At 53.0% G+C, this 21,282-nt stretch overlaps 1 protein-coding gene across 1 annotated transcript in view; it reads left to right on the top strand.

Moving 5' to 3' along the window:
• Positions 1-21,282, top strand: part of LOC122393905 (E3 ubiquitin-protein ligase TRIM9-like) — a gene marked incomplete at its 3' end in the record, with an annotated part of 48,037 nt that overhangs the window by 16,354 nt on the left and 10,401 nt on the right. The gene's annotated exons all lie outside the window — the stretch shown is intronic.

Genomic DNA, 21,282 nt, shown 5'->3' with positions numbered 1-21,282 from the left:
GTTCACATGCAGCAGGGTGGGCTGAGGTGGTCGCAGAGTCACCCCTAACTGCGTTGGCTGGAGCGGCTGGATTGTTGGACTCCGGTTCTGTTGGTTGTGCCGGTGCCTGAGCTGCTGCTCCTGTCTGTGAGGTTGAGGGAGGGCTTGTTCCCGCTTCAGCTGCGTCTGGACCGCTGCCCGACTCTCTCGGGTGAGTCACACTTGAAGCCGCAGAGTCTTCGCTGGTATTGGAATCCGCTGGGACGTCGGCTGGCGCTGAGCAGTCTTCAGTGTTTACTGCCTCCGCTACAGGTTTTGAAGTGCCTGCTACTATCAAAGCGTGCTGAGGGGGCAGTCGGTCTGATGAGCTGGAACCGGTAGGAGGCGCCATGTCACACCTGACAGCTCGGCTTTCCTCATTGGTCGCACACCTTGCCACGCGCTCCTCCAGGTTAGCAATGCGAATCTGTTGGGCCGCGATAGTTGCTTTCATTTTCCCCCCTGAGACTCGGAGATCTTGAATTTCTCGATCCAACCGAATCATGTTGTCCAGCATTGCTTCCATATTTGCGGAGTCAGTCTGCGACAAAGTTTGTGTGGCCGAGGAAGATTGGCCGAGACTGGCTGGAGCACGACGATCCGGCGGCTTCAGAACACTGTCTGCTTCCTTCAGAAGTGCTTCTTGGGCCATCGATGCACCAAATGCCCAACAATCATCAACCAGTTTCGATACATTCCCTGGCATACGCTTCGTTAGAGGTCGTCCTGCGATAGCTGGTATTGCGTCTACCAGGTGCAAGTGGAGTTGATCTCGAAGATTTCGAAGAGACGACTCATCTAACGTTGCGAGTTTTTCTTTGGCCGAAAGTGATTCTTGATTGAAAAAGATGCTAATGTTTGACAGAATGCTGTCAACTTCTACCACCTCGGCAGGGTTTGTCATGGCTCAGGAATAGATCGTATTTCTTCAGCGTTTTGCCTTCTTTTCCTGTGTTATGATGAGCTGTGCAGGTACGCAGGATATTGATACTCACGAGCCTGTTCCAAAAAATCAAGCGTAAATGAGCAGTCCTGACAACAATGATTTTCGGAAAATAGGTCAAAATTGTATCATTTTGAAACGCTAATATCTAATGGGCTGCATGATATTTTACTGTGAAAGTTGTAGCCGGACAATCGATATTAAATTCCAAACGATTCTATACCATTTCCAGGTCGTGAAACAGTTTAGTTCCGGCAAAATCAACAGAATACTAGAGTCCTCTCAAACACGTCCGTCTACTATCTATCGTCTACTGCTCTACAATTCAATCTAATCTATTCAATCTCTAATCTATCGTCTACAATAGCCTCAACAATTCAACGTGAACTACGCGAGTCACCGCGCCACAACGGACTGAAGCGCGCGCCGCGGTTTTCGAACGCAACGGCTATAATACTCATCACGCGAACTCACGCATCACGCAGGAAACTCACCCTGCCGCGCATGCGCGCATCTTCAAGCCGGGGGTACCTCACGCACAACTGCACGTGAATTCGCGAGAACTCATGCATTGCGCAGGAAACTAGATTTGCCCAAGCAAAACTCATTTCCGACTCAGTTCGAATTCACGAAACTAAGCACTCAGAACTCACGCATAACGAAGTCACCCTGGTGATGTGAGTTAGATCAGCCAATAAGTGAGCACCACTATCGTATTCACTGAGTTTCTTCATGAGTTATTACTGAGTAATGCCTGGCCTGAGTAAATTTTTTTTTCAGTGCAGGGCGACAGTCGCCGAACCGCCGACAGCGCACCACAGGAGACAGCCACAGCGGGGGGCCGGCCAGCAGACGCGCACGTGCCCGGGCCTTCGGGATGTTTTGCAACTCCTTGGCTGAAACTGTCACAGCCATTATAGCCAAGAAGGCTTAACCCTCGCCGGACGTATTGGTTTTCTACATACGCGCCGGCCGAGGGGGGGGGGGGCGGGTACGACCCCCCCTCGCCGTTTCGCCCCTGGTGGAGCTAGCGCGTCGCGGAAAAAACGAGCGTGTGCGCCGTTACGAGACGCAGAGATTGGTACCCGATTTTAAGGTCCTAGGTCAACCGGTGACCTCTGAGGTCAGGTCAAGTGCCCCAAGGTACGGTTCAGTTTTTGGTGAATAACTTCGCAAAAAGCGGCCGCAGAGCGCCGATTTTGGCAGCATCGTGTTCGCCTCGCTCAGGCGCGTCGAATGATATACTTTTTGTCCGGGTCAGGTCAACTTGGGGTGTTGACCTCAGGTCAAGGTCAGGTCAGCACCCCCAGGTCACGAAGTTGGTCGAAAGAGGTCATGTCGCATATCATTCGATTCGGCAGGCCTTCCTGAGTCCATTGGTGCTTTCCCCGACTCGCTAGCTCAATTTGATCAAGAGTTATTGACGAAAAACTAATTTGACCTTGATGACGTCATAAATGACGTCACGCAAGGTCAACATTGCAAAAGTGACGCATCTAACCTTGCAAGGAGTGCATCAAATCACGATTCTGTGTGCTTGAGATAGTTGGAGATCGTTCCCGGCGCCAGAATAGCAGTTTGAATTTTTCCCCATTGACTTATAATGGTGAGGTCACGAAAATGACCTGACCTCATATGACCTTTAGGAAAAATCCGAGATATACAAGTTGTGGGACTCATAATGGATACTAGATCCTGCAAGTTTCATTTCCCTGTGACATCTCCTCTGGCAGTGAGGGCGTTGCGAAGTTGCGACATCTGAAGACCGTGCAGAGGTTCACTTATGACGTCATAGGTCAGTGACCTGACCTGACCCAAAAATGCGGTTGGTGTCAAAAGATGCGGCTTGGATCAAAGGTCAGGTATGCCAAGTTTCAGCTCTCTATCGCCAGCGTGTTCGGAGCTATCGCGAAAAAACCCTATGGGGGGGCGGCACCCGCCCCCCCCCCCTCGGCCGGCGAGGGTTAAAATGCTTTACGACGTGGCCGTAATTTTGGAGTAATGGCCTTTCTGCGTTTGATGTCTCGGAAATTGCCTAACTTCGTCGTCCGATGGAGATTTTTCACTGTTCTGCGAAGCCAGTCATTGAGAACATGGTGAAATGTGCAATAAAAATGGACGAGTCTAGTCGTTAAAGATCGGCCACAATTTTCAGCATTAAACTGAAATCCTCGCTGGGTAATTCCCAGAATCGTCCACGAAATAACCCATTTATTTGCAGCCCCATTCCGAGTTCGTTCCCTACTTTCCGACTTTGTTACACTTTGATTTTATTTTCGTACGAACTGAATTAAATTTATGTCTGCATCAAAACAAAACTACAAGCAAAGTATTGCATGTGCTCTTCCAGTGCCATTGTATTCATCCAAGTGCACGATGACTTGCAGCACCAAATCAATTGCATGTGCACTCTCCATTGATCGCGAACCCTTCCGTGCCATTGCGTGTCCCCAATGCACGTGATGTTCCACCCGTCCTCCTTTTGTGCGATCGAGGCCGTCGACAAAAACGGTCCGTGTTCAGAGATGGGCACAAATAAACACCGTGCGGCAGGGACCGGAAATGGCACCGAACTGTTGTGTCACCACACCTGGCCGGGCGGGGGAGAGGGGGAGAGACGGGGATGGGTGTGGTGGGACAAGGATGGGAGAAAGGATGAGAGAAAGGGAGGTATGAAGGAGGCGAAATATGTTGAGAAAGGAGAAAAAAGAGAAGTCGGAAGGGATATGAATTGGGAAAGCCGTAAGTGGGGTTATGTAAGGCCTCTTGATCATCATTGGGTCTCGGAAGCTCGACTAGCTAGGACGTTGTTGTTGCCCCTTTATCTCTCCACATCTGCCTCTTACCTACATGCCACAGCGCCCCCACACTCTCAGGCCCTAACCGCCCTGACGTGCCCGCGCACAGGACGTACCGTGTACGTACATATAGACAGGACTGCCTGTGGGCACTGCCTGATGCCTCGGGCGTGCAGTCCGGTCATTCTATATTCCGTCCCGCCGGCGGCCTTCCAACAGGCGCCCTCAATCCCGGACGTAACAATACCTACCACTCGCAGTGCGGCAGGAAAAACTGACCGGCTATTGAGTTCTTGTGCCACCGTGCTGTCATCATACAATGCGCCGGCACGGGAGAAAAACACTTCTTCCAGATACGTCTGTAAGGATGTGAGGCGAGCCATTTCGCCGATACAAAGGCGATGCAACGCCGTTTTTAGCGGAGCAATGTGTCATCAGGTTGTTTACAAAGAGAGCCGAATCGGTATTCAATTACTAGCCATGATAAGCAGTAAGCACTGTTGCATGCGATGATGCATCCCGGCCTCTTTTCTGTGCGTTTTGCATCAAGTGAAGAAACCTTTACGAATTGCATTACAGCACAATTACGAGGCACGAGCCAGGTATATTGCCCATTATTTGTAAAGGTATTATGTGGGTGAAGATTATTTATTTCCTAAGAACAGACGCTCAAAATGGTTTCTTTGTGATCTATTCCTGACCGTTCTATGTTGACATTATTGTCGTGACATTCTTCTCATTTGGTCAAAATGGGCTGATTCGTCCCACTGCATCCCGTGGTCGTCTGGGATCGTCACCTACTAGTATAATGCATAGGAGGCCTGCACCACCTCTCTCTCTCTCTCTCTCTCTCTCTCTCTCTCTCTCTCTCTCTCTCTCTCTCTCTCTCTCTCTCTCTCTCTCTCTCTCTCTCTCTTCTCTCTCTTCTCTCTCTCTTCTCTCTCTTCTCTCTCTCTCTCTCTCTCTCTCTCTCTCTCTCTCTCTCTCTCTCTCTCTCTCTCTCTCTCTCTCTCTCTCTCTCGCGGCGGCCCTCCCCGCCGGACTGGCGCCGACAGACAATGCCCCGGGACAGCCCTGTCGGTCGACTCACCCCGAGGGCTGGGGAGGGACAGACGAGTTGAATGGAGCTCCGCCGGCTGGCGACACTCAGAGCCCGTCGCGGAGCTTATATTTTGTCCCTTCGAGAGCGCGGCCTGCTGCCGAGTGTCATCGGAGCTGTCCGCGAAGAGCTGGGATGGAGAGAGCACTCCAGCTGCAGCTGTCTATTACAGAGCCATACATAGTTACAGACCAGCTCCCGCCCCATACAGGCCGTAGCGCAGTCCCCTCCCATAGGTGAATACTGAACAGATGCCGCTGGCTGCAGCCGCCAGAGATCGCATCACCGGGACGCCGGTGCGAGCGCTCTTTGGCGCGGCTGTATCTGGCACCGGCAGACCCGATTTGGTTCGGGTTGACCTTATCTAAAATGGCCTGTCTCCGCCATAAAAGACAGGCCAGCGCCGCCGGCGGTGTGTCTGCGTGAGCAATAGGCGCGCGTCCGTGCTCCACCGGCCATTAGCGGCTGAGTGGCCGGCCGATCGCTGTCCGCCGCCGATGGCGTCCGCTGCCGTTTGATGGCGTCCGGCAGGGCGCAGCTGAGCCGTGGCGCGCTGCCGGCCGGCCGACGGACCGGCTGTGACCACCTGCTTCTGACGGCAGTGAGTGAGCGCCCCCCGCCGCCCCGCTCCGCCGCGCCGGACTGGAGCGCCCGACAGGCTGCCGGCGGACGTAATTCGCCGCTGGAGGTCCAACGACTCTAATTGAGCCGTGCCTGGCCGGCAGCGGCGCTGCGTCCTTTTCAAGCAGCATCGATCCTACAGCAGCGTCAACCAGACGACAGCGACGCCGCCGGGCGGGGGTGCAGGGCGGGCGGGGAGGGTCGCTGAACTGCTTTTGCCACCCTGGGGTCTCCCAGCGTCTGATCCCTGTGGAAAGTGACAGTCGCCAGACGCCCTTTCTATCTAACCGGGGATCGACGGGGAGATAATAACTTTTCGTCTGCCCGGGGTGCGTCGCTGTCAGCGGCGCGTAGGTGAGAGGGAGTACATAGCACGACCAGCCGTAGGAGACAGCGTATCCGGAGTCTCTTCAAACGCAGGACGTTATGGAGGCGTTCAAAAATGTATAGCTGATGTTGCAAACTTTCCGTGAGAAGCGCAGTCTCAGAGTCTGTCTTCCACGTAGTCTGTCTTCGGAAAGCTCAAGCTCTTTTGCATATCTCGAATACTAAGTTCTACGAAAAAAAAAAACTTTTCACTGTCTGTGCAAGCTTGATTGCAAGGTTGTCTCGAGTTTATGTCAATGTCTCCGGGAACGACTGGTGAGTACGCGTCCCTGTGAGCTGATACCCTGTGACTCAATGTCTCGAAGGATGAACACTGACTGCAGTTCTGCCCGCGCGCTCCTGCGATGTGCCGCACAGAGTTGCGTGTGTGAACTGAGTGAGAGACCGGGGCGAGGGGACTCGGGGAGCAGCGCTCGGCGTCGCTGCTCGCAGTGGGAGTCGGCCCAGCTGCTCGAGGCCACGGGGGGCGCTGCTAGACGGCCCGTATAGCGGAGCAGTGTGAAATAACGGACGTACGCGGCTGCAAACGCACCCTGCTCTGATGATTTATTTGATGCGACAAATTAATCACCGCTGTTTCGTGGTGAAATGTCTCTGGTTGTTTGCTCGGCGTCTTGAGAAAATAATTGACGAGCTCGGAAGTCGTGTGTTTGAGACAGTACATCTGTTGCTGATGACTGAATCAAGTTATGAATGTAGAGCTGTTTTAAATGTGACGCAAACGGGGCTGTTGGTTGATTTGAAATTAAAAAGAAAGATGCTCCAAAAATAGATTTATGGATGTGATGTGCTTGTTTGCCACCCACATGCGGTCTGTTGAATCGTTGATGTTCTAACACGTTAGCTCCGGATTTGCATCTGTGTAATCCTATGGCTAAATATTTGCCCAGAAATGTATGCAATCTCTTCGCTGAGAGCTTTGATTTCGTTTGAAGTTGCTGAGACCTAGAGAAGCTCTGAAAACCTAATGAGGGCAGTCAGAAAGAGCATCGCCGCCAACTTACAACTGCCTGCCTTTGAAGTGGTTCCCAGCAGTTTTAAAACTCCTGCTGCGGCGCAGGGCGGCTCGGTTTCATCCGACGCTGAGTCACTCTAATCATACCTGCGCCTTGTCTGCGCGCTGTACTGACCAGTAGTACGCACCGACAAATTACACGCACCTCATTCAGCCGCCGCCGATACAAAGCGACCACTTTGCACACCTTTCATTACGGGCTTTTCACGGCCCGCGAGCGTGCTCCATCGCTTAGTTAATGAACAATACCCGGTTAATTGTGGTCGTTACGCTGCGAGCCGGTGGCCACGCACCTGGCTGTGCCCGGCGCCCCTCTGCACACCCCTCCCCGTCAGCTGCCGACCGTGTCAGACGTCACATCGTATCAGACCGGACGGGGCGGCGGCGCCGGCCGCGTCCCCGGAGAGCGCCGACTGCATTATTCAGAGCGAAGCGCCAACAGACGACCGATCGACGGACCATCGCCGACGACAGAGACGCCACGATCGGGACCGGATCGCGCCCTGGGTGGGTCTGATCGCACCTGGAGCAAAAATCGGCACACCCGGGTCGGATCGCACCCGCCCGACAGCGCGGCACGCGGCTCCGGTTGTCCTCAGAGACAGACTGTCCGATTAACCGGGTGACCGCCCACACAGCTGTCACTCTGGTGACCTGTCCCGGTGACAGCTGGGTGTCTCTGGTGGCCCAGTGACAGCTGTGGGTCCCGGGTGACCCGGTGACGGTTCACCTGTACGTCACCCGTGTCGGTCGGGACTCAAATATAGCTGCTGAGCTGCTGCCCCGTGTCCACAGTAGCGTTGTTGGGAGCCGAGCCGGCGCAGTAGTTCGTCTATTTCTTGTCAGTAGATGCGCCGCTGTTGGGTGTTCCTGTGCGCGGAGAATGATGATGCCGCCTGCCTTGTTTAACATTCTGTCAGATTATGACAGATGGGCGGGCGTGCGTTGCGCGCGTCCGGCTCGTCATATCTGTTGCACCTCCGTGCCGGGGTGGAGACGACGCTGCAGCGCGGGTGGTGCTGTCTGTTGGCAGTGACAGAAACAACGCAAAAAGTTGCGAAAAACAAGCCACTTGATAGCAGTAGGGAAGCCATGCGTAAAAACGTCACCTCTTTTCGGCCTGAAACCTGGATATGCCTGTGATCCCGAGACGCATTCATTTCCGTGCTGATCAGAAAGCTTTCCTGGGGTCGTTTTTGTGCCGCGAATACCAAATTAGTTCGGCGCGTCGGGTTTTCGTCAACACATCTCTCCGGTGGGGTGCGGCCGCTCGTGCGCTGATCCCGTTGGATGGGGAGCCCGCGGGACGACGGGCTGGCGTCGGTGCCGACGATCGATGCTGGGGTGGGGGACCGTCGGGCCCGGGCGGGTTTTTTGTCACCACCGCGCCGCCACCGCCGCCGCTAGTCTGACGGGTAGCCGACGGTGGCCGGCGACCCGTCGCGAGGGGCTCGAGACAGTTGTGACAGGTATCAAAGCTAGATTGAGGCCAGCTGTAGGGTGGAAAACACACGCACGGTGGGTTTTAAAAACGGGGTGAATGGCCTGACGTTATGGGGTGTTGTATGCGGTAATTCACAAGCGATGTGCGTTAAATCACCGGTGACATGCTGAAATGTCGTGGCCATGCATTATGCAGGCAACGCTGGCATCGTACGTAGAGCTATTGCATATTAATCATGGATTAGTATTCATAATTACGAGGCTACAAAACTAATCCTATGAGAGCAAGATGGGTTATTACTGATATGCTTATCGTCACGGGTTTAACTTAATCGTTAATTTGTTAACCCGCTGAGCACTTTTAATCACCTTAACCATGTGCCGTGCGCTGCCATTAACTTCATGATGTGAAAAGATGGTCCGCAGGTGTTGACTTGCCGTTGCTGGTCGCTCACCATGTTCCATTTTCAAGCATCGTCGGCAGATATGCGCGCTGGCGGATGTGGTCGGGGTTCAATGGAAACAGTAACCCCTTGTAAGCAGCGGCTATGAGTTGCCAATTCGGGAGTCGCGTCCCCACCCTCTCCCGGTCATCCTCTCTTCCCGACTCCCCAGACGCCTGTTTACCATAAACAGATACACCTCATCAGCGGCCGTGGCGCCGGCCGGGCGCGAGCTGCTGCCATATGGCGAGCCTGCGCTGCCATATGGTGACACGACTATCGCTACACACAGACTGAAGACCGGTGTAGACTGTCGATCTTGTGACCGCTGAATGGACAGCCCTGGAATGGCTCCAGGCAAGGCTCCAGGTCTTCCTGCAGCTCCCAGCAGGGGCCGAAGGAGTCAGCCGAAGCGCTGCTGAGTGCTGGGTGCAGAGTGCCGAGTGCTGAGTACTGGGTTCCGCTGAGGGTCAGCTGCGCCCATGGTGGGTTCAGTGGGTCACCCCGGGCCACTCCGAGGCTGGCGCGCGCGGTCTGTCAGCTCAGAGGGAGGCTATACCAGAGGGACTCCCAGCTGGGATGGATGATTTATGAGGGCGATGGTTTATTGAAATGTCGGGACACAGAGCCAGCGACTCCATCAATGATTGTCTCAGTTGTCAACGACCGGCGCCGAGTTTGTGTAATCGAACGGAAAGAGACGATTGTGAACTTGGGTTTAAAAAAGTGGACAACATTTAAATGCATTATCTTTTGGCATAATCTAAATTGCAACCACGACAATCAGCTTTTTGTTTCCTCTTCTGGACTTCTGGATAATTATGAAGGAAATTAGATGTGAGATGTGAGGTAAGGGTTCAATGTTCAAATTGTTTTTGTGTATTGCTCTTCAGAATGTTTAAAGCAAACTACATGCTGCATCCCTTTAATCGATAACAAAATAGGAACTTGTGAATATCGATGTCGATATCGATCAGTGATGTCGAGATAGAACAAATTTTCTATCCTGCCATGAATTTGACGTTTAAACTTTAAATATAATCGGGTATCATTTATAAATCTTGTAATTTACAATTACATTCTTTTCCTGTCACTATTAGTATCATTCATCATCAGGCAGCATAATTTACAAATTACACTATAACTCATGGAAGAGTATCATTTCATGAACACATAAAGCCAGGTATTGGGCGACAATTTCTCAGTCCCGGCGTAAGAGTTATTCAAGCAGAATGAAATATCGTTCTGTGTGCACCATTCAAGCTTGTGAAGGTATAACATTTTACACTGATTATCGGTTATCGTGGAAGGTATTTTATTTTCCCGGCCTGCCTTTTCCCATCGACGGTGTTTGTTTCAACATTTTATCGTTTCATCAGGCCACCGGGCCTCATAAAGTGACTTTCACGCCTACTTCACACATTTATTGTTGGCCAAACATTACTAAATCACAGTCCAGTGTGTGCAAGCGTGACAGTAGCTGTCGAGTACGCCTCGGACTTCACAGCTTGCCTTGCATTGCTGGGCTTAGTACGGATGTCGCGGATGTCGTATGCCATCCCTGCGGCAGCAATCAGTCGAGTTATGCCGAAATTGCTCACCCTCGCGTGCCTTTACGTCACCTGACTCCTCCGCAGTCGTAACTCGTCATCGCCGTCCTCATCATACGACAGTTATGAGTGCTACGTCTGCTCCGTCATCAATTACACATTCCTCGCTCCTTCCGTGCGATTACCTCTGCTCGTGGCACGCGCCGTCTGGGAGCACGTATGACCGCATCATCGCCCACCGCCCACTGCCTCCCCCATCGCCGCCCCGCCGCCACCCCCGACAGATGGTTTTGGTCCATCAGCGGGCGGGGCGGGTCTGTGGCCTCCCCGATAGTGGCTGCCGGCACCGAGTGGCCGCTGGAGTGGCTCGGGCGGGCCGGGCGAGTGATGGCGGGGTGGCGGCCGTTTACAGAGCCATAGTTCCCGGCCGCGTAGGCCGCTAACGGTGCCGCCGGTCCTGATGGGCGCCCTGTCGGTCCGACGCGGTCACGATTAGCACGATTAGCCCCCGGTCGGAGGTAATGGCACGGCCCGTGGATGAGCTCAGGTCAGTCGTGCGCCGGGTAATTGTCGGTAGAGAGCCGTAGGACTCTGAGAGGGATTATGTGGTGGATCCGAGCGGCGGGAAGGGCACTAGTAGTGGTGTCTTTCTGACCTCTGTGAAGACTGGAGGCAGAGACGATGTAGCTATTCTGTATGGCACTGGCATGGCGTTCAACCATGCAATAGTGTACATTGCTTACTTTTGGCGTGTCGATGAATTTTTATCGTAAACTGAGGAGTGAACCGAACCATCACGCGGATTCCCGAGAGGTGTCAAACTGTTTCCAACGCCCCAAAGCAGTAAACATCGATACGCATCACACCCCACCCCAACACCATTCCTCTGCAGAAAACTAAAACACAGCGTGCCAAATGACAAAAATCGTCCCGAGATCCCTTCCAGACCTGTTTCTGCCGTCAGTGAACGCTGCGAGTCAACACTAGGAAACACACAGCCACACATACAAACACGACCCCCGCCGCTCTGAGAGCGTGTTGGGCCTCCGGAGCCGTACACAGACTCGGCCTGTGTGTACCGAAAGCGGCGGGGAACGTGTCCGATGGGGCGGCTGGCCGCGCCGAGACGGATCACTGGCAGCTTCTGACGGCCGCGGCCGCATGTGATGACAGAGTGATGACGCCTGCTCGAGATGGCTGACGTCTCTGACGGATGACTGACGTCTCTAAGGGTATCAGAGCCTCGCAACTACTACTGCCAATATGAGTTCTACTACCCTCACCAGCGTCACCCCCGTCCCCTCCCCCATCGTCACTCAGCAACTGATGTCGAACTGTCAGAGTGGTGTGGTCAGTGATATGGGACATGACACGAGATGAAAGCTTGGCACAGTTTTCCACAGCTTCCAGAGTTGCTGTCAAATTATGACGACCCTGTCTTGTAGCCTGTCTACCCGGGAAAGCCTCGCCTCTGAGAGGCTAGTAAAATCGAATGGCTGCTTCGAGTGGAGTGAGTGGTAATTTCGGTTTTACTTTGTAGAGTGTTAAGTTTGGTGAGGTCGGGCTGTGTGTGTTCTTAGCTCAACTGCCACAGATCCAGTCTGACAGATTATGACTTTGTTCTGTCAGAACAACACGCTCCGGGGATGTTGTGTGGGCGGCTGTGGCAGATACGATGGGAAACAATTGATCAAAGCGGAGCAGCATTCTATTTTTGATCAGTTCCGTATCACAGCCTCTGGGATTCCGAAAGGATCAGAGGCGAACATCGATTCATCCCAGCGAAAAATAGACCAACTCGCAAAATATAGCCGAAGCCCAACATCACACACCAGATTCCCCGCTTTAAGTGACAACACCGCACCGCAGCAGATGCACGATTCCAGAAAGCCCTTCCAACAAATCTGCAGTAATGCACCGAAGCAATGCACTTTGCGGTGGAGGGCACCCCGGAGCCCGTTCATCAGACGCTCCCCGGTGGGGTGGCGGCTGCGGACGCCCCGGCTGATGCGCCCCCGGCTCATGGCGGGCACATCCGTCACCAGGGCGCCGCGGGGTGCCCGGACGCCGTCACCCCTGCGGCGCTATTGTCGCCGTGGCAATTGGCCGGTAATGTGCGGCGGCGCCAGCGGTGGAAGAGATGTCTGGTCCGCGGTCCACGGCGACTGAGTGGAGTGGAGTGGAGTGGAGTGGAGTGGAGTGGAGTGGAGTGGAGTGGAGTGGAGTGGAGTGGAGTGGAGTGGAGTGGAGTGGAGTGGAGTGGAGTGGGGTGGAGTGGAGTGGAGTGCACAGTGGAGAGAAGCCCACATGATGGCTCACAGTGGAGCCATGGCTTCCCTCAGCTCTAAAGCTGTGTTATTATTTCTCTGCTCCTTGAGTCAACATCTTCCTTACATAGTCATTGAAAAATAAGCCTCAATCTAGGAAAGGAAAAGACTTCTCCTAGACTATCCACGAAGCTTTTGCTTCTGCAGAATGGAAAGTCAGGTCTACTATATTCCTGCTCCGACCGTCTCTATAATGCCGTGGTGAACGCAGCAGACTGCGTTTATTGCTTAGCAAAAGGCTGCCAACGGCTGTAATAATATTGACGGAGTGCTTTGATTTAAAATTCTTGTCGGAAACAAACCAAATAAACATGCTGTTGATCGGTGCCAAACGTGCACCTCATTTTAAAGGCTTATCGTCGAAAATAGAAAAAAGTGAACTATTTCGTTAGCTGATCATAGTTGGATAAACATATGCACGTGGTCGGCACCGCAATATCACTTTGCGTAGTACAGTACAACTACCGTCCACCTAACACTGGTGACTATTCTCGCATATATCCCACTAAATCCTGTCAGAATGCGTGGCTTTTACCGCCGGCGCTCTCAATGCTCATAGCTGTGAGTTATGGGGCACTACGCGCACATAAACTACTAGAGATGGCGGATTCATTCCCCGACGACTGTTCAGCACGCACTCGGGCCAGCGGCGGTCTCCAGTGAGGCGTCTGCGTCCCCTGCTATCGTCCACAGTCGCGCTGGACGCTCGTTCTCGCCGCTGATGAGACTCGGTGGAATGTCAGCCCTGTCGGAACCGTCGCGGATCCGTCGGAACCGACTGTGGGCGGTGCCGTCGGCGTCTCGTCATGGAGGCTCGTGTCGGCCCTCAGAGGCCCCGTCGGCCTGTTATCGCCGACCGGGCCTAGTTGCCGGCGGCTGGAGCGGCACCGGCGCCGCCCACAGCTGACAAATGGCGCGGCCGCGCCGTGTTTGTCACATTCCGCGCGGCGCGACACACGCGGCGCGGAGACACTCGTGGCGCGGCACATTGTCGTCAGTTCGATGCGGTCAGGCGCAACGGTTCTCTGGTGATCTGGAGAGCAAGGATTGTCGAGTCATCGCCGTCGAGAGAGAGAGAGAGAGAGAGAGAGAGAGAGAGAGAGAGAGAGAGAGAGAGAGGGCGAGCGAGAGGATGAGATTGAGAGTGAGAGACAGGATGAGGAATCTTTTATACAAGTGAGTTGATTTACCGTCCATAATGGAGGAAGTCTATCGGAAGTGGTTTTTATTCATAGAGGCCTTTTTATTGCGCTGATCAGCTACCATTTCGTACAGAATGAACGTGAAAAAATCAGCCATGTATCTTCCCACCCATCTGAGTCAGTCATGTTCTTGTATTCCCAATCCGTCCCTGCAGCACAGCCCGGGCAGCCCCGCTGTCCAACCGCTTCTGCTGACGCCATGTGTCATGCGGTGCAGTATACCTTCAGGCGCTCACTGCTGCTGCCATCTATGGACGAAAACCGAAACTCTCCGGTACAGCCTACATTCAGGCGTATACTATGCTGCGTACGGACAAGCAGCGAATGCACAATGTTCGCGGCATAAACACTCACTCCAAGCCCGCCGTGACGCATCCAACAAGCCATCATGTTCTGCTCCCAGCTCTCGTGTTCTGTCGAACAATTAGCAGGTATCCATCAGCCGTGCGTGGAGTGTGGAGTGAACACGCGGCCGGTCACAGCTGGGCGGCTCTGAGCGGCGTGTCCTGGGAACGTTCCGGCTGGCAGGGCGCCGTGTTGTGCGGCTGCGGCCGGTGTCCGCGGTCCTCTGTATTCTGGGGGCTATCAGTGGACGCTCGGACAGTGGTGATCTGATGGATCAGCCGTCCGTTCCCATCGGCAGTGCGTGGACTCTGTGGTGAGGAGCGCGGGCGAGGGAGTCAGGGATCGGGGGAGTCATATGGGATCGGGAAAGGTAGTGTGGGATCCAGGGGATGAATCCTGGTATACAGGAGAGGGGGAGGTGGAATTCGTAACGAGTGTAGTGACCAAAGGGCAGCATGCTTGGTGCTTGTGGCAGTGTTGTGAATAGTAAAATATGTCGTCAAAGTCAATGCATGCAGTAAGCATTCCTCAATCTACTATGGTTACGTAATTCTGTTGCATTTTAATCTCCGACAGAAAAGACGGCTTCTTGTTATCACTGGTAATGCATGACCCAGACCCCAGCGACATTACACATTTATGCGGCTACCGTTTCACGTGCCACATGCATAATGCACATTCATTATCATTCACCTTATGTTCTGTCACGCCCAGTTCACATACAGGAAGGCTCACAACCGCACCTAATTACACTCTTTACCATTTTGTTATATCATTGCCATGTTTGAAATAAGTGCGATGTGAAATTTCATTAGCGACTGGCCCATTATCAAAGGAGCTTCATAAGGGACAGGGCATCACACAGCTCCGGTCATCAAGTAGGATGAGAGTTTGTCTCATGCATACTGAGCAGTTGAAATGCCAACCAGTATTAGGGACGGTTACGGTTCCCTCTAATTTCCAATTATAGTGAGGAGAAAAATAAGCTCCATGATAAATATTTGTCAAACTTATTCCTTGAAATATATTTGCTGCTCGAATTCTTATTGTTATATTTACTGCAATAACGTTAGCGCGGCATGTCTATTTACAGTTCGGGTCTTCAAACGTTCGTCGCCGTTAGCTTTATCAATCCAAATTAATTCGACGAATTGCAAGTACCGTGCAGTCATAAATTGTTTTTGCGTTTACTGTGGGCCTCTTCAGCCAGTTGCACAGTTGCACCCCCTGCTTAAAAAGAGCCAGTTACGCTTGCGCGGACACAACCCATTACTCAACATGGTTCTGTTGACTGGGCGTCATCAGTCAACGTTGGCGACATTTTATGAGTCTGGCGGTGTGCTAGCGCCTCGTTTGCCACTGTGCACCAGCCTTGTACCCAATTTGCACCAGCCTCGATCGCTAACTTGCACCACCAGACTTCACCAGACACAGTGTGCTGTTTGAGGCGGCCTTTAAAGTAGTGATGACTGCTTGATTCTGTCTGGCAGCAGTGTTTCGCGCGATGATAGATCCACTTAGGATGGTCAATGTTGGTCACTTGGTGCGCTGCCCGCAGGTCAACTTAAGTTGTTCTGAGACACGAAACCATCCCAGCGTTTGGACTTGCAACGCAGTCTTTCTCAGACACATAGCTGTTATCACAAAGACGCCTTGGGTGAGCTGAGCACAGCCATCGATCAGAATTACAGTTTCAGGAGAAACGGTCCACACCGCGATATCACCGGTAGAACTCGGGAGCTCGGATGGAACTTATCCAGTCCATTGATCAGAAGTTTAGCGGCTCAGGTAGACAGGTCATCGATGACAAATGCTGTGAGACGTGATCTTTAGCTTTGTGCAGGAATGATACAGCGGCGCCGCGATACCCTCGCTAGGTCTTCAATCAATGTTATACCTACCAAGAAGTGATAGATAACTGTACGAATGATTCCGAGCTGCTAAAATATCCAGTACATTTGCTATGCAGTGTGCAACCACATCGCTATGTGTCGATTTCTAGCGCAGTCGCGTGATAGTGATTTACATTTTTGTGAAATATGCATGTACATTGTACGGGTTATCGTTTACCGATATTTGCAGGCCAGCGGCCGAGAATCTTGTACCTTTCATCTTATTATAAGCTGCTGGTGACTTGTAAATGTCGATATCCGGCGTTTCGCTAAAATCTGGGCTCTGCAGTCCAGACCAGACGCACTACCCGTCCAAATCAATTCCAGAAACTATGGATTGATACTCGTTATATATTCACAGCAACTCAATCTTTCGCTCATTGCTATTCTGGATAAACGTCTGCAGTTTCTTATTAGCTATTTAGGCAGCACGCAAGGCCATTGCTATCATATCAGAAAAAAACATCCATGCATTAATGTCCACCCATTATGACAACAAATCAAACGACTGCCAACAAATAACATTTACGATCTTATTCCTCAATACTAAAGTGCTCCACCATTGACACGAGGGCATTGAACAGCGACCCTGTCACCTGCTCCTTCAAGACTTTAATCTGGACCAGCCTGCAGTCGATCTCCAAACCGCCATCTCTTTAGGAGTCAGGTAGCGGCGCCGTATTAACGGCCCTCACGCGGCCCGTCAGTGAGGTCCGACCGCCGAGCCGACCGGCGCCGGAGCGCACTTCATCTCAGCGCGATGGGCTCAGCCGCGCCGTCACAGCCCATCCGGTTGGCTGGAAACGGGGCTGAGGGCTGAGGGCTGCGGGCTGGAAGAGGATGATGGATGGAGCTGACGGCTGGGACTAAGGACTGGACTGGGCTGAGGCATAGAGTTGAGACCTATAGCTGAGGGCTGGACGGGCCTGAGGGGTAGAGCTGCGGGCTGAAGCTGATGGCTGGAGCGGAGAGAATACCGGAGACGCAGGACTGCCGGATGAGGGTGGCAGATACGTAAAAGTCTAATCGATTTGCCCAAGAAGTCAGAACCGAACGAGCTCGCTCCCCGCCCCCATCACACATAGTTGATGTTCTAACTTCTTGGTCTGATACGGATGCTGTGGCAGAATTCGATTTTATAGAATTCGTAAAAAGGCTACTTTCCGGGCGACTTTAGTGACTTGAGCATTGGACAGATAGGCGGCATTTCTTTTTCCATTGGATCGTGCAGTCCTTTAGGTCCTTTAGGCTTCCGTTCGTTCCTCTAGTCTAGCACGTGTCTTTGGGTAGGCGTTATCACATCATTGTTCACAGCACTATCGACTCTTTGTCTTCATTCTTGAAACACAAACTCGAGCTCTGCAGTCTGAATTTCTGCCTTATTGGATTTTGTGCCCTTATTGAATTCAGTCCATCACCGAGGTCCACCAAGCACGTCTGGCTGTTCGCTGAAGTAGAACGGTCGGTAACAGGCTGATCACTGTTCAGCTCTGATATCAGGACGCCTTCCAGCGAACGTCCAGCAGTATCTAGTAGCGTCCAGGAGTATCCAGCGGAGCCTAGCAGAGTCCAGCGGAATCCAGTGACGTCCAGCGTCGATGCATGCCTCCCAGGGGCACTCTTCTGAACGCGCTGCTAGATTGCGTGCCCCTGTCTTGGCCAGGTCGATCGCTGCCAGGATAACGGCGGCTCGGGGGCTCAGCACCACGCGTATATTGTATATACGCTGCTCGATAGATGAGAGGGTGTATCACTCACCGGGGGCAGGAGGGTAATCTCCTGTGTATCTACCGCCATTACGCGTGTGCACGCATCCACGCTTATCGCGTGCGCCACGGCGGCAGTCGTATTTTTCGGTAGCCGATAGCTCTCAGGGGATGCCAGCGGTATCGGGATGGATATATGACGTGATCTGGGGCTGATCAGATGTGCCCCCGAACTCACCTAAATTGATATTAACGGACGATAATCTATATTGTTATTTACGGCACCTAGCTAAAAGGCATAATTGAGATAAATTTGGCGTTCATTCTCACATTGTTTTATGCTAAAACTTAAATGTTTTAATTCAACCCAATATTACCTAAATCAGCGTGTTCGCAACCGGCTGCACTTCTGTGTCCAATTGCATGAGCTTTTCCATGATTGACATACCACCTTTGACATACGGTCATGTAATACAGGCGTGCGCGCAATAACCGTTGAAAGACGAGACAGAACGGCAATGGAAGGGGACGGTCAAGGGTTTCATGCGCCGTTTGATACAGCACCACACGCGAGCGAGCCATTTCACATCTATATTGAATAGGCGACTGTGAATCTGAGTCATTTCTTAGTGCTGCACGCTACCGGGTCGTTTGCAAGTGCGGGGGTACACGTGAAATATTTATGGTCTACGTGGACCGTTTGCCCCGGTCTGTACGGTCATCAGGTGACATTAGAGCTCCGACAGGGGCAGCCCTGCCCTTCCAGGCTGGCTGCCAAATTGCTGACCGGATCGCGGGTCGCCGCTACCCCTGTGTGATGAACGAGGTGGGTTCCAGCTGTGCAGCGTGCAGGGAAGGAGCGGGCCCGCTGGTCAGCGGCGCACGGTAGCGGGACGCAGGCACCCCCGCCGTGCAGCCAGCGCCGAGCGGCGGGCAGGTCCGGCCCAGCCCGACCAGCACGGCGGGGCAGCAGCGGCAGCTGAAACCATGACACGCCGCTCCCAGCACGGTCAGGTAGCCGCGCCGACACTTCCTGCGGCGTCCTGTTACGCCGCAAAAACGCGTGAGCTACTTTACCAGACGGCTTAGAAACACACCCCAAACGACGGGCGCTGCACCGTCTCCGGCGTGACTCGTCAGCTTCCGGATTATGAGTGTTATCGCACACATCAGCGCGAGGTGCTCTTGGCTCGGCCGGCCTCTCCGCCCCGCTGTCGCTGGTCTCTGACTGAGCTGGTGATTCTGTCGGCCGACGGCGGCTGGCGGGCCACGTGCCTCTGCTGCTTCAAAGGTGCCGCAGCACCCCACCCCCGCCGCCGCCGCCGCTGGTGCCGCCGCGCTGCGCTCTGTCAACACGGGCCGCCCCAGAGGTGGCTGCACCGCGTCGGCTCGCGTCTCCCGGCGCCGAATTATGGCGCCGCACGCGCTGTGCGTGTGTGCGTGCGGCGCGAGGTGCCTCGGGGCATCGACCGTCGGCGCTGCCGCTGCCTGGTCGGCTGCCGTCTTCGGGGTCGGCCCCGGGCGCGATGAGTGTTGGAGGAAAGGTGCCAGACGCGTTTGCCACAACGGCTTTCAATTATTCATCAAGAACACTTAGCTTCAACTTTGCATATGCAATTCTGAAAGTGCTGGCTACAACGGTTTATCGTTGATTTTAACAATCTGACGTTTTTCTCGTTCGTTCTACTTTTTTTACTCAGCCCACAGAAGTTTTTTTTCTAAGAATTACGTAAACTGAAAAAAAAATCACAGGGTGTCTACAGTCTACACCCAAGGGACTGTGCGCCAGGGTAGCTGAAGCGATGTCTTGTTTACTGTATGGTCGCTAGTTATTGGCGTTCTTTGATTGAAGTTCTCGGCACGTAGACCAGGTTCGTTTGTTATTACATTGCTGTTTTGGTCGGCGCCCCACAGCCACCCTGGAGTTGTTGACAGCTCAAAACTGCCGATATATTTCACCGCGGGAGAATGCCGTGCATCCCAAGGGATATAAGCTGACCCAGTTACCGCTCACGATCTTTGCTGAGGCGGGATGCTCAAAATGAGGCGCCTATCACGCGTGTAGGTGGTTGAAGAGCATTTTGGTCAGCCCACACGATTATTTATCATGAGTTGCAAGGGTTCCTGATTAAGTGGAGACTCGTGACATACGAAGGATTTCTAGCATGGTTTGCATGTATTGTTACTCGAACGCGCAAGACGGATGTAATGGTGTCGTTTGGTTATAAGTGGTCTAGGGTGGGTGTATGTATGTGACGTTAAGGAGCAAAACTATTCCATTTAGAGTGCAGTCTTGCAACCTCTGGACAGGTGAAACTGTAGTGGAGCTTTTAGTAGAACGCAATGCAGCCCACTTCACATTTGCCGGTCGGGTGGAGCCTTTGTTGACATTAGGTCGCCGCTAACTTCTGTTCACTGTTAACAAGGCGACATGCACATTGTTCTACAGTTCGTAAGGCCTTTGCATTGTGCCATATCAACCAAACCTTGACCTTTGATATGCCTAAGGGCAAGTCTAACTTTTGCTGGAACGACGTTTAAAGTTTTCCAGAAACACTAATCAAAATTCTGGATGACGCCAGTCCGACATTACCGGCGCCGTCTGAAATGATCACAGCATTCCCTGAAACGCCTCTGGACAGCAGAACGCTGATGTGCGACCTTTACCCTCCCTGTGATAACATTTGCAGCCACAAATTGCATGGCGCCTTCCACGAATTTGAAATTCGCCGCGCCGGTCTCCGGATGGGTCGCCGAGGAATTCGCATCAATTAGCGATGTACACCGGTCGCCGGCGACGGCCACAGAGGCCGAGCTGCAATGGACGGCGGCTGTCCGGTCCGTCCGACACAACCATCCGTCTCGGTCGGAGCGACTGCGAGCCGATTACACCCATCTGTCTCCTGTGGGTCCCGCCGGGCCGGTCTGCTCAGACGGGGTGCCTCCGGGCCCGTCACTTCAACGACCGTCCGTCTCCTGCCGGGCCGGTCACCTCGCTGACCAGTGGCGTCCTGCTGACTGTCCTTTGCAGCGTGATTCAAAAGCGACAGACGACAGCGCGGATGACGTTTTCGCTTGCCTGTCACTTTCAGCTCGAAAGATGTTGTCACTTATTCTGATTGTTTTCAAGGGAGCTGCTATTTCACGTGTCCATGTAAGGTACCAGGCCTATATTTCAAGACAGCATACGAATAGGTATTTCAACTACCTGAGATGTTTGCAACAAATCGTCACTTACGTAGACTGACCTGTCATTTGTCTGCCATCTCATTCATATGCTTCTTCTCCTTTCGTTTCCACCTTATATTCCATGAAAACTCAATTGAAAGTTAAGAATAAAGTTCACGACCTGTCGTTTCAGTCGCCATTTCCCCTGTTTCATGCAAACCGTCGTCTCACTCTCTATTCCCTCTCCTTGCAGACAGATATGTCGTTTCGCTCGCAGTGCCCTCTGTTTCAGATGGACCCGTCGTTTGACTCGCCATTCTCTCTG

The sequence above is a fragment of the Amphibalanus amphitrite genome, unplaced genomic scaffold, assembly GCF_019059575.1.
Source record: "Amphibalanus amphitrite isolate SeventyFive unplaced genomic scaffold, NRLGWU_Aamphi_draft 000561F_arrow, whole genome shotgun sequence".
Taxonomy (NCBI): domain Eukaryota; kingdom Metazoa; phylum Arthropoda; class Thecostraca; order Balanomorpha; family Balanidae; genus Amphibalanus; species Amphibalanus amphitrite.
Note: the sequence above shows the minus strand (reverse complement) of the source record. Positions and strands in the feature narration are given on the sequence as shown.